The 14,440-nt window shown below is 44.8% G+C and overlaps 1 protein-coding gene across 2 annotated transcripts in view; it reads right to left on the bottom strand.

Annotated features, from left to right (window-relative positions):
* Positions 1 to 14,440, bottom strand: part of LOC138299906 (membrane cofactor protein-like) — a 637,582-nt gene that overhangs the window by 278,148 nt on the left and 344,994 nt on the right. The window lies entirely within an intron of this gene.

Here is a 14,440-nt window from a genome sequence, read left to right as displayed (position 1 = left end):
TGTGGTCTCCCTGTACATGTGTGCATTAGCATCATCAGGCGGAGGAGCAGTGGCACCGGAGCAGGAGGGAGCTGCATCCCACATGGCCCTAGAGGGTGACACTACGGACTCCGAATTCACCAGTGGGACGGAGGGCGAGGGGAGCTCCACGGCAGGGACAGGAGCTGACACCAGCGATACGGACTCCTCCTCTGATGGGAGCTCCCTTCCGGTGGCGGCCCCATCTGTGCCCCCCGCATCTACAGGTACAGCCGCCACCCCCCCCCCCCCACCAGCACCGCCCTCCCAGCAGCCCCTCAGCCTTTGACCTGTGCCCGCTCACCCAGGAGGGTGGGCATCACCTTCGCCCCCTCAGCCCTTGCCCGAGTCACCGCTGCTGCCCTCAGTGAGTAGGCCATTGACCTCCTCAGGTCCCTCACTGTTGGGCAGTCTACCATTTGGAATGCCATCCAGGGTGTAGAGAGGCAGCTGCAACAAACCAATGCATTCCTGGAGGGCATTCATTCTGGTCAAGCAGCCCTTCAGCGAGCTTTTCAGACTCTGGCCTCAGCACTGATGGCAGCCATTGTCCCTGTCTCTCTAGCCTCCCCCTCCAACTTCCTCCACCCAGACCCACACCCCTGTACCTCAGCCTATCCCGAGCACACCATCAGACCAGCATGCACACACCTCAACACACAAAGGAAGCTCTGGCAAACATAAGCACCACACACCACAGACACTCACGCAAGCATCATACCCATGCAGACACACCAACATCCACTGCCTCCACTGTGTCCCCCTCCTCCTCGTTTCCCTCCTCTCTCCCTGTCTTGTCTCCACTCACACCTGCATGCACTACAACTTCAGCCACTACGTCCATCACCAGCACACCCACCACCACACCACACTCACGTGCAGTCACCACCCCCGCTACCCTTTACACATCCCCTGTGTACTCTCCCAGTGTGTCTGTGAAGCTACCTCCCAAGGTACACCAACGCATCCACACACCCACCCAACAGCCATCCACCTCACAACAGCCTCCAGCCCATGCACCTTCACCCAAGGTCAGCAAACGTACACCTCCTAGGACCACAACCTCTTCCTCCACTCCCAAACCCCCTCCAGCTACCCGTCCCAGTGTTTCTAAGAAACTTTTCCTGTCCAACCTTGACCTCTTTCCCTCACCTCACCAACCCATTCAGTCTCCTAGGGCCCAACACTCCAGGTCCCAACCTGGCACCTCAGCCACAACATCGGTGGGACCAGTGGTGCCAGTAGTCACCGGATTATGGAGTGCACCAGGCAGCAGGGCAGGCAGTGTGGCAAGAAGCCACAGCACGGACAGTCCCCCACCTGTCAAGCATCAAAAGTTGGACAGTGCCCGGCGGGAGAGGGGAAAGACAGAAGCCACCAAAGCCGCTCTCAGGGGTACAGTTGAGATTGTGGAGACAGCTGCAACACCATCCAAGGTGGGGAAGGGGCACAAGAAAACCGGCAAGTCTGGGAAGATCAGCACAGTGGACAAGACCGCCATCAGCCCCGCTGCCCAGGAGGCGACCCCCTGCAGCCACACTGCCCCAGACAGGACCGCCATCAGCAGCCCACTACCCAGGAGGCGACCGCCAGCAGCCACACTGCCCCAGACAGGACCGCCAGCAGCAGCCCCACTGCCCAGGAGGTGACCGCCAGCAGCCCCACTGCCACAGACAGGAGTGCCAGCAGCTGAACCGCTACCAAGGACACCGCCGCCACAAGCACCACTGCCAAGGACACCGCCGCCACAAGCACCGCAGGCCCATGAGCGCAAAAAGCTCTGACGCTACTGAGGCCGCCACGAGCAGGATGAAGCAGTCTGGGCACAAGGTCCCCTCCAGAACCAGTGGAGATGGACATCCACTACCTCAGTCCTTGGCAGGATGAAGCGCTCTGGGCACAAGGCACCCTCCAGAACCAGTGGAGATGGACATCCACTACCTCAGTCCTTGACAGGATGAAGCGCTCTGGGCACAAGGCCCCCTCCAGAACCAGTGGAGATGGACATCCACTACCTCAGTCCTTGGCAGGATGAAGCACTCTGGGCACAAGGCCCCCTCCAGAACCAGTGGAGATTGACATCAACTACCTCAGTCCTTGGCAGTATGAAGCACTCTGGGCACAAGGCCCACTCCAGAACCAGTGGAGATGGACATCGACTACCTCAGTCCATGGCAGGATGAAGCACTCTGGGCACAAGGACAACTCCAGAACCAGTGGAGATTGTCATCCACTACCTCAGTCCTTGGCAGGATGAAGCACTCTGGGCACAAGGCCCCCTCCAGAACCAGTGGATATTGTCATCCACTTGAGAGACTGTGGGTTTGCACTCCCCAGGATTGATCAGTAGGCAACCCACCCACTGTAGAGACTTAAGAGACTGTGGCTGTGAAAATCCTTCGACCGGGGTAAACCTGGATCTTGATCCGACGTCCCTGGAGCCCTACTCGGATACGCTGGCTGGGAGGTCCCGGTCAACTTTTTGCCTTCGGACTTAGTCTCTTTTTTGGAGATTTTCTTTACCGGGACGAACCTGCAAGTCAGGCCAGGTCACGGTTGAGGCAAGCCGGCTAGAGTTACCGGGGCGGGTCGGTCCCTCTCCAAACTTCTGTGGCTTCTCCCAGATGTCCTTTTAAGGTTCTTTTGAGGTCCACAGCTCACCCCAAGGGTCCAGAAGTTCTGAGATGGTCTTTGGGGGTGCGGACTACAACTCCAAGAATGCACCTGGCGCAAACTCCTTTTTGGCCACTGGGCCAGTGGTCAGCTGGTTGATTTCTTCAGGATTTGGTGCAGGGGACTCTGGTTAGCAATTTTTCACCTGTAGCAAACAGGGAGTCCCTCCTTGAACCAGTTGAAGCCAGGCAAAGTCCTTCTTTTGGTGAAGCCCAAGTGTGGAGTTGGTGCAGTCCTTCTGAGTGCAGGTTCCAGGTGCAGGCCAGGGGTCCAGCAGGGCAGTCCTTCTTCTCCTTTGGTTCTTCCTTGTTGGAATCTGATGGGGATCTGAGGTGTGGGTGCAGGTCTGCCAGTTTTATCCTCGCTCCTGGGTGAAAAGCAGGTGGGTCCTGGTTCTCCAATCAGGTGCAGGGTCCTTCCTCCTGTGATGATCACTTCCTGGGAAGTGTGGCAAAAATCAATCCCAGGAGGCAACATTCTCCAAAAATCCATCATGGCTGAATCAGATTTTTGGAGGTTACATCTGGCTGAGCCCACCCACTGGTGTGGCTAACAATCATAAACACACCCCTCTCCTGCCCTCTCCTAATCTAATTAAGGGGGCACCTAGTTGTCTGGGGTTGCAGGATGTGGGGGTGTTGCTGGTTGCTCCAAATGTCCTTCTCTGCCTTTGAAGACTAGTTTGGCAGCCCTCCCCCTTCCTGCCTCACCATCTGCTGAGGGGAGATTACCTGCCACAGGCACATTCCTTTGTGTGAAGCCAGGCCACTTCACACCTCATCAAGGCAGCCTGGCTAGGCTGCCAGAGGCTGGCCAATCAGAGCACAGCAGCAAAAACAATGCAGGGCTGAAATTGGCAACTTTTCAGTAAATGTTTAAAACTCTTTACCTGAACAAGTTATATTAAATCCAACAACTGGAAGTTGTGGGATTTATTATAACAATTAATTTGATACCAAACTCTTGGTATCCATCATTTAAGGGGACTTTAAAAATTAAAATAAAGTCTCCCCATTCTAGCCTATGAAGGCCATTTACTACAATGAGGGAAAAACGAATGTGGCTGTTTTTACCTCACCAGGGCTTATAAAACTATTTTTATAAGGTCCCTGCTTATAGTTACATGGCACCGAGCCCTAGGGGCACATAGGGCACACCTTAGGGGTGACTTATATGTAAAAATAAGTTAGTTTAAGACTTTGGAACTACTTTTAATTCCAAAGTAGAATTTGCATATAACTTTAATTTAAAAGCAGCCAGCAAGGCAGGCCTGCCTTTAAAATGACACTGGGCACCTCAGCAGTGCACCTATGGGTGCACTACCTATGCTGTGGTCCCTAAACCTACATGCCCTACCATATACTAGGGACTTATAGGTAGGTTAACTTAGCCAATTATAATTAGCCTAATTTGCATATCCAGTTTACACAGAGCACTGGCCCTGGGACTGGTAAGCAGTACCCAGGGCACAGCCAAGAGTCAGTAACCGCCAGTACCTGTCCAAAAAGTGTGGGGGTGACCAGGGCAAAAAGGAGGACTTTCCTACACCCTTTCTTCCACATGTTTTGCAAAGAGTTTTCCAACCTGGACATTGTTTGAAATTAGCTATGGGACACACACACACGTCCAAATCTAAGTCATTTTCCTTGAAACCTCTTTAAGTTGCTGAATTCATCTTTCCCGTTTGTTTTTTTATTTGCCACATTAAAGTTCTCACCTTCCCTCAAATATACTGAAAGTTATCTTTCTGAATCACTTCAACACATGCCAAAGAATGCTCACACGTTTTAGCAAAATTGTGGCTTTCTTCAATGAGGGAGTCATCAGTTTGCCATAAACATTAACTTGTGCCTTCTAACACACATACTAACATATGAATTGGAATGGCAGGTGTTTTTCACAAGACACCACAAAATTACACATGGAGACCAGCTTTCTCAAGGCTTTTAGGTACCCTCTACCTGATTTCCCTGACCTTTGCATTCGCTTCCCAAAGTGATAATGTTATAATCTGGTGCTAACTTTGGGGAGATAATGAATGTCCAGCTTATTTTATGCAAATCTCAGATTTATTCAAACCAAAGAATTATTTAGTAGAAAGATCAGGAAGATGTTCAAACACATTTTTTCCCTAAGCAATGCATTAAAAGTAATATTTTATGTTCACTCAGGGATGTGCCACAAGCCCTGGAATAATGGTTAACATTTTTTTTCCATTTTGCCCAATGTAGTAAGGTCTCACTAGGAGTGAACAGGGAAAATGCATTTTGCAAAGTGAACACAATCATTTTTGCAAATCACTGAGGTGAAATTAGTGTTTGAACAGTTTAGCAAATAAGAGAAAAGCAACACAATTTGGATGCATACAAAAATCAGAAACACGTCGCTGGTATCTGATAAGGCACCCCAGTGAAGTCCCTACCCATGAAAGCAAATTGTTAAGATCTGAAATTTGCATGAAAACTGCAAAGTGTTTTCCTTTCTTTTTTCTAATGCTATACTACGGAAATTACAGCAGAATTTGCTTATTATTCCTTAAATGTGTTGTCTCAAAATTACAGACTCCTTGCGTTTCTTCTTCTGCTGATGTGTCTACAGTTTCCAATTCTAGATAATAAGGGATTTGGGCCTTTGCGATCACAAAGAAAGATGGGCGCCTCATTGTTGTAACTCTGCTATGACATTAGGTGTTGCAAGATGAAGCAATGAGTTAGAAAACGCAGCGAGATCAGTAGCAAGAGCTGAATACGCACTTGATAACTTGCGGGGCACATTTAGCTACTGGAAACGAAGGGTGGAGCCAATGAGTCGGGTCCTTTCAGAAGAGACTCATGGAAGGAATATTATGAAAAATAACGGTGCGCACAACAGGCATTTTATGAAACACTGAACCCCTTAAGGAGAAAGGGGTAATATTGGGAGCAGTAATGCTCAAAAGGAAAATGAAACAAGCTGACACATGATTGATAGTAAATGGTTCAGACCTTTTTCCTTTATGCTTAGGGCTGTGATGATCAATGTTAGTTTTCCATCAATAATATTACTCTCCCCTCTGTACCAGATATCGCTCCGTTTCTGCAGTTTGACACAGTACCAAGAAGATGAAATTATGTTTAAAATTAAAGTTGGTGTCCACCAATACAGTCCAAAATATGATACTTTAGTTCAAGAAAACAGATGAAGGTATTATTGTTGATGTTGAAGTTGAACATATAAAGGGTTTCTTCTGCTCGACATCAGTCTAATAAAGGTAGGCAAGGGCAATTAAAAAAAAACTTCTGATCAGGTTTGTTGAAAATAATTCTGCTTAAGTGTTCTGACTAATTAAATATTGGTGTAAATAACCCGTACAATGTCCAGTAGGTCTCAACTAAAAGCTCCCTAAAAAGTGACTTTGCACATAGAGGTTTTCATGAAGACACGCATTAAGCTTAAAACACTGACTAATGCATTTTTTCTTTTTCTTTCCTGTTTTTTTTTTGCTCTGATCTCTGTCATGGTCATAAGTGTATATCTTTTTATGACGCAAATATATTCCTGAAATAGCAGTATGAATGGGGATTGTGTTAGGATTTAGCCTGCTTACCCATTTGACCTACATAAAATAATATAATGTATTGGAATTTTAGTTTAATCTTTAAAAGTTGTTCCTCTATGAATGGGGTTTGTCAATAGAAGTGTGTAAGAATGGGAGGGATCTCAGTTATGAGTTGTACTTACCATGACTTGTTTTATCTCATAGAAAGAAGCGTTGAAAGAATAAAACCAAACTGATAATCATGTTACGAGTTGTAGTTAAAGGTATCTTGTGTATAGGACATTCTTTGTTAAGTTTGCTAAATCAACAGAAGCTGTCCTGTTCCCATGAAGACATTGCAATCCTATTGGCCCAGACACACCGCTATCATCATGAAACTTTACAGAATTGTGCATTTTCTTGATGTGCTTTGCTGTATAAATGCATGTCCCCAGACTAGAGAGGAGAGGCTTTTTCCTAAAGTTCTTGAGAGTCCCTTTTGCAGACTTCCTTGAGAACACTTTGACTCAAAAACAATCTGACTCAGACTCTTTGCTGATGTTTCTTAGATTCATTCTGGGAGATATTTTTGATTCCAGCTTTTGAACTCATGCTGTTTTGAGACTCTACTGAGTTTCTTGAACCACTCTTTACTGGATGATCTGCCACAAACTTTACGCTTTCACCTCTCAAGACCAGAATTTTTTTTGCGTTCTGATGATTTTTTTTCTTCACTTTGTTTAGTTTAGAATAGGCCTAATCTTTATGGAATAAGCTTCATGCTTCGTTCTGTAATTGTATTGAAAATCTTATGATATGATAATATAGAATTAAATTACTAAAAATATTTAAATACAAATTTGAAGACTATACAGACAAACACATTATTGACTCATACTAGATTTGAATGATTAAAATGCTGATGACCTGTTGTCATTTGAATGATTAAAATGCTGATGACCTGTTGTTTGAATTGCAGCTCCTGATCAGTTTCTTATCACCTCCAAAGTCCCACCTCTAGGGCACAGTTGGGTGCAGGAACTTCATGTTTCAGGTAAATAAATCTTTAACTATTGGAGTTCCCTATAGTCCTTTCCTTGACAAAGTTGGTAGCAGGTAGGTTTTAGGCGAGGGAAAGGAGGAACTGCAAAAATTCAAAGTGCCCTGAGATAATAATTCCCAAGTCCAGTGCCCAAAAAGCCTCAGCCTGAAGACTGATGGAGTGAGGTTTTCTAAAGTGGTTGCAGATTGGAGGTGTGATTATCAATAGGGATATGCGCCAATATTGACTGTTACGTAATGATTATTGGAGTTTTGTTCTGAGAATCTGTGTTGTGAGATATGCACTATGAATGCATTATTGAAACTTATGAAATTGTGAGTATTAATTGCCGATACTATTGTGCTTTTGCCAAAGAGATAGAATTTATCGGACTTATAAGCAGTTCAAGGTCCTGGGATAGATAAATAAGAGTAATTAATTGTTGTGACTGTACTAATGCTGGTCATTGTGATGACACCTGATGCGCAAAGGTGACACTGCATTTATTAGGTGATTTCCCGCTGGTTGAGATTTCACTGGAATGTGTATCAAACTCTTGTTGATTGAAAAGTCGGAAGGTGTAAAAACCTGAAAAGTCTGATTGTTGAATTACTCTCAAATATTGTTTTTTTATACTGCTTAGCTAAGTATAATTGATGTTTATGTGAATGCGAAGAAAACTGTATATGAAAGTGAGCCACTAGAAGGAGTGAGTTGTTGCATCACATTGTGCTGCGCTGGTATTGGTCGGTTCGTGTGAAATGCCACCCTGAGATTGGCTGAGCTGTGTAGAGAGTTGCGCAGTGATTGGTTGTTGGTACATTGATCCGCTCTGTGACTGGAAGACAGGCTTGAAGAAAGCTGACACATACGGAACAGAAACAAAACATTAAAGAGTTGCATTTCATTTCTTTGCTTTGCTGAACTGAATTTGAAACCATAATTATTTTAAAGCTATTAGGTGTTTAATGAGAGTTGATGTGACTATTCCTGTTTGGGAAGGTGAAGAGGCACCTTCTGAGGGTACACCAGCTTACCTTATAATGATCGAGGAAGGGTTACGCATGTGTATGGCTTTGTCAATGGTGCAAGATCACTGAGAAAAAGGTCCACTGAGTTTTCCTAGATAGGATACATCTGATTTGAGAAATAGAGAGATTATGAGAAACACTTTGTGAAACGAAGCCTCCTCCTAGACCAAAACAATTTGAAGCACTAAGTGCATGAGAGAAAATGGCTCGTAATAAAGATAGTAAAAGGTGCCAGAGATGAACGAAAAGGGCAATGAGAAATTATACAGATGCAATTTGGGATGATCAGCAACAAAGATGGAGCAATGTAGTAGAGGGAGCTAGATCATACCCTGCAATTACAAATGAGAAAACGAACAGTCAGAAAAACATGAAAAACCTAAAAGGAAAAAGGTTCAAAGGAAAAAGGTTAAAGGGAAGAAAGAAACAAAAGATGAAACAAAATCAGATAATGTTCCGGATTCAGGTAGTGATATTTTGAATGAATTGTTGTCTGCACGTCCTCCACTGTATGTGGGTCCCGGAACTGATGTCGCTGGGGCGAGCACTGGAAGGACAGCAGCTGGTCATGTGACAGTGGCTACTGCTCCTGTCGATCCAAACACATATCAAATTGAGAGACCATTACAAATAACACAGCCTGTTGTAACTCAACGTGCTGTAGCACAGGCTAAAGTATCAGAGCCTGTTATGACACAGCCTGCTGCACAACCTGTAATCCCGCATAATATGCCTGTTTGAGTTGAAAATGTACAAGCAATAATGCCTGATATTGAGACTTCATCCATTGTGACTTTCCCAGCACCCGTTGCAAGAGTTCTAACAGCACAGCCAGTAGAGATGTGTGAGTCTACTGCTCCAAATGCAGTAATTAAAGGGGCAGCTGAAATAGCAACAGTGACCAGATTTAGTACAACTTCCAAAAACTCTCAGATTGTAGTGGGGGCACCACTGCAGACTATTTAGGCACTTGGGGAAGGAGGGGGAGCGGTCTTTATGACACAAATAACGCCAGGGCAGGCAAACTTGTATCAAGTGGAAATTGTGTCACCGAAACTGCCAAAGAAAATGCCAATGAGAAAGAGCAGAGTCAAGGTACCAGTCAAGGTACAGAAAGGGAGAAACCCCTAAATATTACAAAATCTAAAAGTAGAATTGGAAGAAATAATTAGAGTCTAGATTGTGATCATGTGAATCAGTATCAAGAAAAATAACTATTTTATTTGTGCAAAGAAATTACAAGATGAGCTGAAACTATACATGACAGATTGAGTGAATTGGCAAATACATATAATTTTGATATTCCCAGGCGCGACCCATTGCAGGAAAGTTTCAGGACACAGGCAGATGATGAATATATTGAAATGAACATTCTTCAGGAATGCGACTACATATTATTGAATACGTGAAATGTGTTCGTATCTGGGGTGATTTTGAAAAATACGAAAGTAAGTGGGCAAAGAACATGAAAAGAAAAAGAGAACAGAAGAGGTGACTGAGTCATAGTTACAGTCGTCTTTAGATACCCAGATGATGAACAAGCTTCAGCTTTCCTATTAAGAAAAATACTAGGTGGAGCGCATGTCCCTTAGAGTAGGGGAGACCTTCCGTAATTTACAAACGATTTCCCTAAATTGATAGAAAATCTCATGCAGTGGTACACACAAGTCCAAAAGTCTGTTAAGATATCAAAGGTGTTATCCTCCTGGAGTGGTTCTCGGTCCTCTCCAAATCCTTTCTTAGGCCTTGTTTCTGCTTGGCCAGATTATTGATGCTAAATGAGTTATTTTGTATCTCCTGCTTGGCCCGAGTAGCTTCTTCTTTCAACACCCTAGTCCGTTCAACAACCTTGTACAGCTTTTGACTCAAGTCCTGAAAAGAAGCTTGGATCCCCCGCTGATTGGCCTTGGAGATCTCAAATCTGTTCTTCATCTCAGTTTTAAGGCCCACTAAAATAGACACTAATGACTTGTCTATCTGTGCTCCACTCGACTCAAACCCATCCGGTGCTTGGGTAGGGCCAGTCATGTCTAGGCCTGCTGATAGACTTGATGCGTCCATGCTATTGGCACCTGAGAGGCTTTGTAGGAACTCAGGGACTGATTACGATCTTTGCGGATGAGATACTCCGTCACAAACGTAATGGATATCCCGCCTGCCATATTACAAGTTCCATTATATTCTATGGAACTTGTAAAACGGCAGGTGGGGTATCCGTCACATTTGTGATGGAGTATTACATCACCCAAGGTCATAATCAGGCACTCAGTGTCCTGGCTCTGCTCTTCCCAAGTCCCCTATGGGATGCCCTCCTCTACACTCTGTGGGAGTACAAGTAAGAACATAACTTTAAAAAGGATTTTAAGGATGGCGTAACTTTAATCTGGGTAGCAGGCTTTTTTCTGACCCTTCCCCAAGCTCCTGCCACCTTACCGGCCATTGATGAGGCCTTTTTAGGCTTGAGGTTCGAGGCTCTAGTACCCTTTCCAGCACCAATGCCTGGAAGTTTTGTGCTAGTCACAGGAGTCTCTTGTAAGTCATTTACTGCAGGACAATCTCCAGACCTTACCTCCTGGAAGGCAAAAGGACGGGATTGTGGCAGCTGAGTGCGGATCGAATACGTTGTGCAATATCCCAAATTATTATAGCAAGATTCTTTCATAAAAGCATTGCCTAGGCCTCTTTTGGACCCTATTTTGCATCTGTTCTGCTGCCGATGAGCGGTCCCTGTGATCTGGGAAATCTTGGTCCCAGGGATGTTCTCCCAGGATATTGCTGTTTATTGGCCAGATACAGAAACGCCAAGGGAGTCTTGAAATCCTTTGCCATCACTGAGTGCGATGAAAAAATATAATGAGGTGATTACTTTTCTGAAAGGCAGAGTTACTCTAAAGGATTTGGATTTTGTTAAACTAAAATGGATTCAGCAAGAGGTGAAGGAATCTGTGCATGAACATGAGAGATCGTTAAAGGCATTCCAGCAGCCCAAGTGTCAGACATATCTTGAGCTGAATAGGGATAATCCTTATGTAACACGCTTCATGCTTTGTTCTGTAATTGTATTACAAATTTTATGATATGTTAATAAAGAATTCAATTACTAAAAATATTTAAATAAAAATTTGAAAATTATACCAACAATCTCATCTTTGACTCCTACTAAATTTGAATGATATTTAAAATGTCAATGACCTGTTGTTTGTATTGCAGCTTCTGATCAATTGCTTATCACTGCCAAGGTTCCACAACTATTGAAGTTCCCTATAGTGCATTCTCTGCAAAGTCAAAACTACCTCAGTCACCAACTCCCAGCTCCTCTTAGCACTTCCAAATATTCCAACAGAATGTTCATATTGCACAAACCGATCCAATAATTATAATCTTCATACTCTGCACCAGCCATATAATCAAGTCTTAAAAACACAAAGCACACAAAAATCCTCACCCAAGTTAGGCATTCAGATGCACTCAAAGTTTTCTTCATCTCTCCCTGTACTAGAGGTCACTTGAGTTAGGGCCACTGGAATGATGAGATTGTGCGTCCATGGCGATTTTTGCATAATTATAGATTTGTTGCATTTGCCACATAATCCATCCTCTGCTGCATAATCTGCACATTTTAACGGAAAATATGTTTCTAACTCAGACGGTTCTAAGAATACTAAAAATACCGCAACACATGTCGCTGCACAGTGGAAGGCCCTATGTAAAGCAGGGCTGGTATCCTTTCTGTTCCCTATTGCTATATTTGAGTATTAAAGTTGTACTAATGAGGTGCAACTATTGCGCAAACGATGTTACCAAGTTTGAAAATGCAAAATAATAAAGTAATACTATTACAAAATGTGTTGCATTATGTTGCATAATTTGCATGTTCTTGCCGCATAATTTAATAAACACGCCTGCATAATTTGGCCCTCTCCTGCCACATAATTCTAGTCCTGACTTAAGTCAGACTCAAATCTTTTCTGTAGCATCCTGCAGTACCTTAGGCCACTGCTAAAGATAACTTGAGTCAGATAAGGTATTTTCTGTAGTATGATACTTGTACTGTAAAAGGTTAGTGCTGGTCCCTTCAGTCAAACAGATGCTTGATTTAGCAGGCTACAGCCCCTTAAGACATTATTAGAGGTAGCCACAATGCATTAACTATAACTCACACCTTCTCTATGCACTGCTTATACCCTTTCATATATCAGTTATACCAACTAAAATTATAGCATTCAGAACAGCATTGTAAAGTGCTTTGATGCCTTCTGGCCTAGCTAGCTCTATACAAAACTCACAAATAAATAAATATGACATCACAAATCACCTCATTGTGAGAACCAAATGCATGGTAGAGTGGCAAGTTATAGGTAATGTATTGTGGCTAGTGAGTGGACGACACTGTGTATGGAGGTGCGAAAGCTACATTAATATGAAGGCATTGCATGAATTCTAAATTAAAGGTATGAGTGTAACTTTAGAACTTCTACATTTTGTTTAGTTTAAGTTTTGTTTGGATAAAAAAAATAATAGTTAAGTAACTTAAACGTGGAGCGTACATTATGAATTTAAGTTATAATTAGAGCATTTCTAATGTTTGTGTATTTTATGTTTGCTTTGTATAGATAGGATAAATAAAGTTTTCTAACTATAAAAATGTTTAGCATTTGGTGTCTTCAGTGAATTGTTATTTTTTTTTTTTTTACAAAAATGTGTTAAAAATCATAGAGTCCAGTGTTGTTGAGTGGAGTGTTGTTAAGTGAAGTGTTGTGGGGAGCGTGTGGCTAGCCATGCTAAAAGATGGGCGCTCTAGTAGTCACCACCAGCCTGCATCAATCCTGCAATGAGTGGTGGCCCCCAAGGAGGTTGGGGACTCTGCCTTGGCCTGGAGCTTTGAAGGCAGCTCCTGGGTAGGAGCCAGGAGCAGACCGTGGTTTTAAAACAGTGATGAGGGTGCAAGCCCTCTACGAGGCCTAGACAAAATATGGCATCTGCCAGTGCAGGCCCTGTGCACGGCCAGGATGTGGACACTACCAGAGGACATAATGAGATGCACCGCATGCCATAACAAAAGGGGTGCCCATCCAGATGGCAAGACCTGGCGGCAGAGCCATGGATTACCACTTCGCGCAGAGAGGTCAGCTCATGGAGCTTGCTGAGTTGCAGAGCGGCAGGAATAGAGAGATTCCTAGAGGTCACAATATGAAAAATGGTGGGGCTCCCCCACTCCCCAGCTGCTGCACATTGATGGGATGGTGCCACCCGATCTAGAGAGATAGCCACAGACTAAGCGAGAGGTGACTGACCCTGCTTGGCCTGGCTGAGGTTTGAGGAGGCCTGCTTTTTGTTCAAGATGAGGGACGTGCTGCGCTGCCAGCCGATAACACATGGCGGAGAAAGGGGAGGAAGGCCACACTGATTGCTGGACCCAGTGTTCTGACATGAGGCTTGAGAGGGAGCCCCCCGCTGTGCGACAACAGGAGACACTGGTGAGGCCTACCTGCTGGGGGTTGGGTGGTGGCGGCTAGACCATTTGGTGTCTCAGCGGTGAAGCAAGCCAAGGTCACTAGCATGGGCCACATGTGCTTATTCAGGGACCCACTGCTTGGGGGGTGTCCTGGGGGACAGACGGACTCCCATGGAACTGGAGATTAAATGGAGGGCCTCAACAATACTGACGGGGTGGGGGGGGATGAGCCACAACACCGACTGATAAGCTGGATCTCATCCTCTACGAGAGTTAATTCCTCTGTGGGAGTCCTGGAACATGACTCTGCATGCGGCCGAGAGGAAAGAGGCAACTCACTTGAGGGTGTTTTGTTGAATGCCTATGTTGTGGAGTCTGTTGAAGAGTGAGTAGTGGGAGACTGTATCAAACGCTGTGGAGGCGTCCAGAAGGATCAGAGCTGCTGACTCTCCTTGGTTGAGAAGGGCACTCATGTTATCCGTGGTGACGATCAGTGCAGTCTCCGTGCTGTGGTTCGCCCGCAATCCTGATTGTGAGATGTCAAGAAGGTGCTTTAGTTTGAGGTAGTCAGTGACCTGCTGGTTGATGGCTTTCTTGAGCACTTTGGCCGGAAAGGGAAGCAGGGAGACTGGTCTGTAGTTCTTTAGGTCACTGGGATCGGCAGAGGGTTTATTTAGGAGGGGTCTGACCTCTGAGCGCTTCCA

The sequence above is a fragment of the Pleurodeles waltl genome, chromosome 6 (assembly GCF_031143425.1).
Source record: "Pleurodeles waltl isolate 20211129_DDA chromosome 6, aPleWal1.hap1.20221129, whole genome shotgun sequence".
Lineage (NCBI taxonomy): Eukaryota > Metazoa > Chordata > Amphibia > Caudata > Salamandridae > Pleurodeles > Pleurodeles waltl.
The sequence above is the reverse complement of the archived record's forward strand: the minus strand, read 5'-3'. Positions and strand labels throughout refer to the sequence as shown.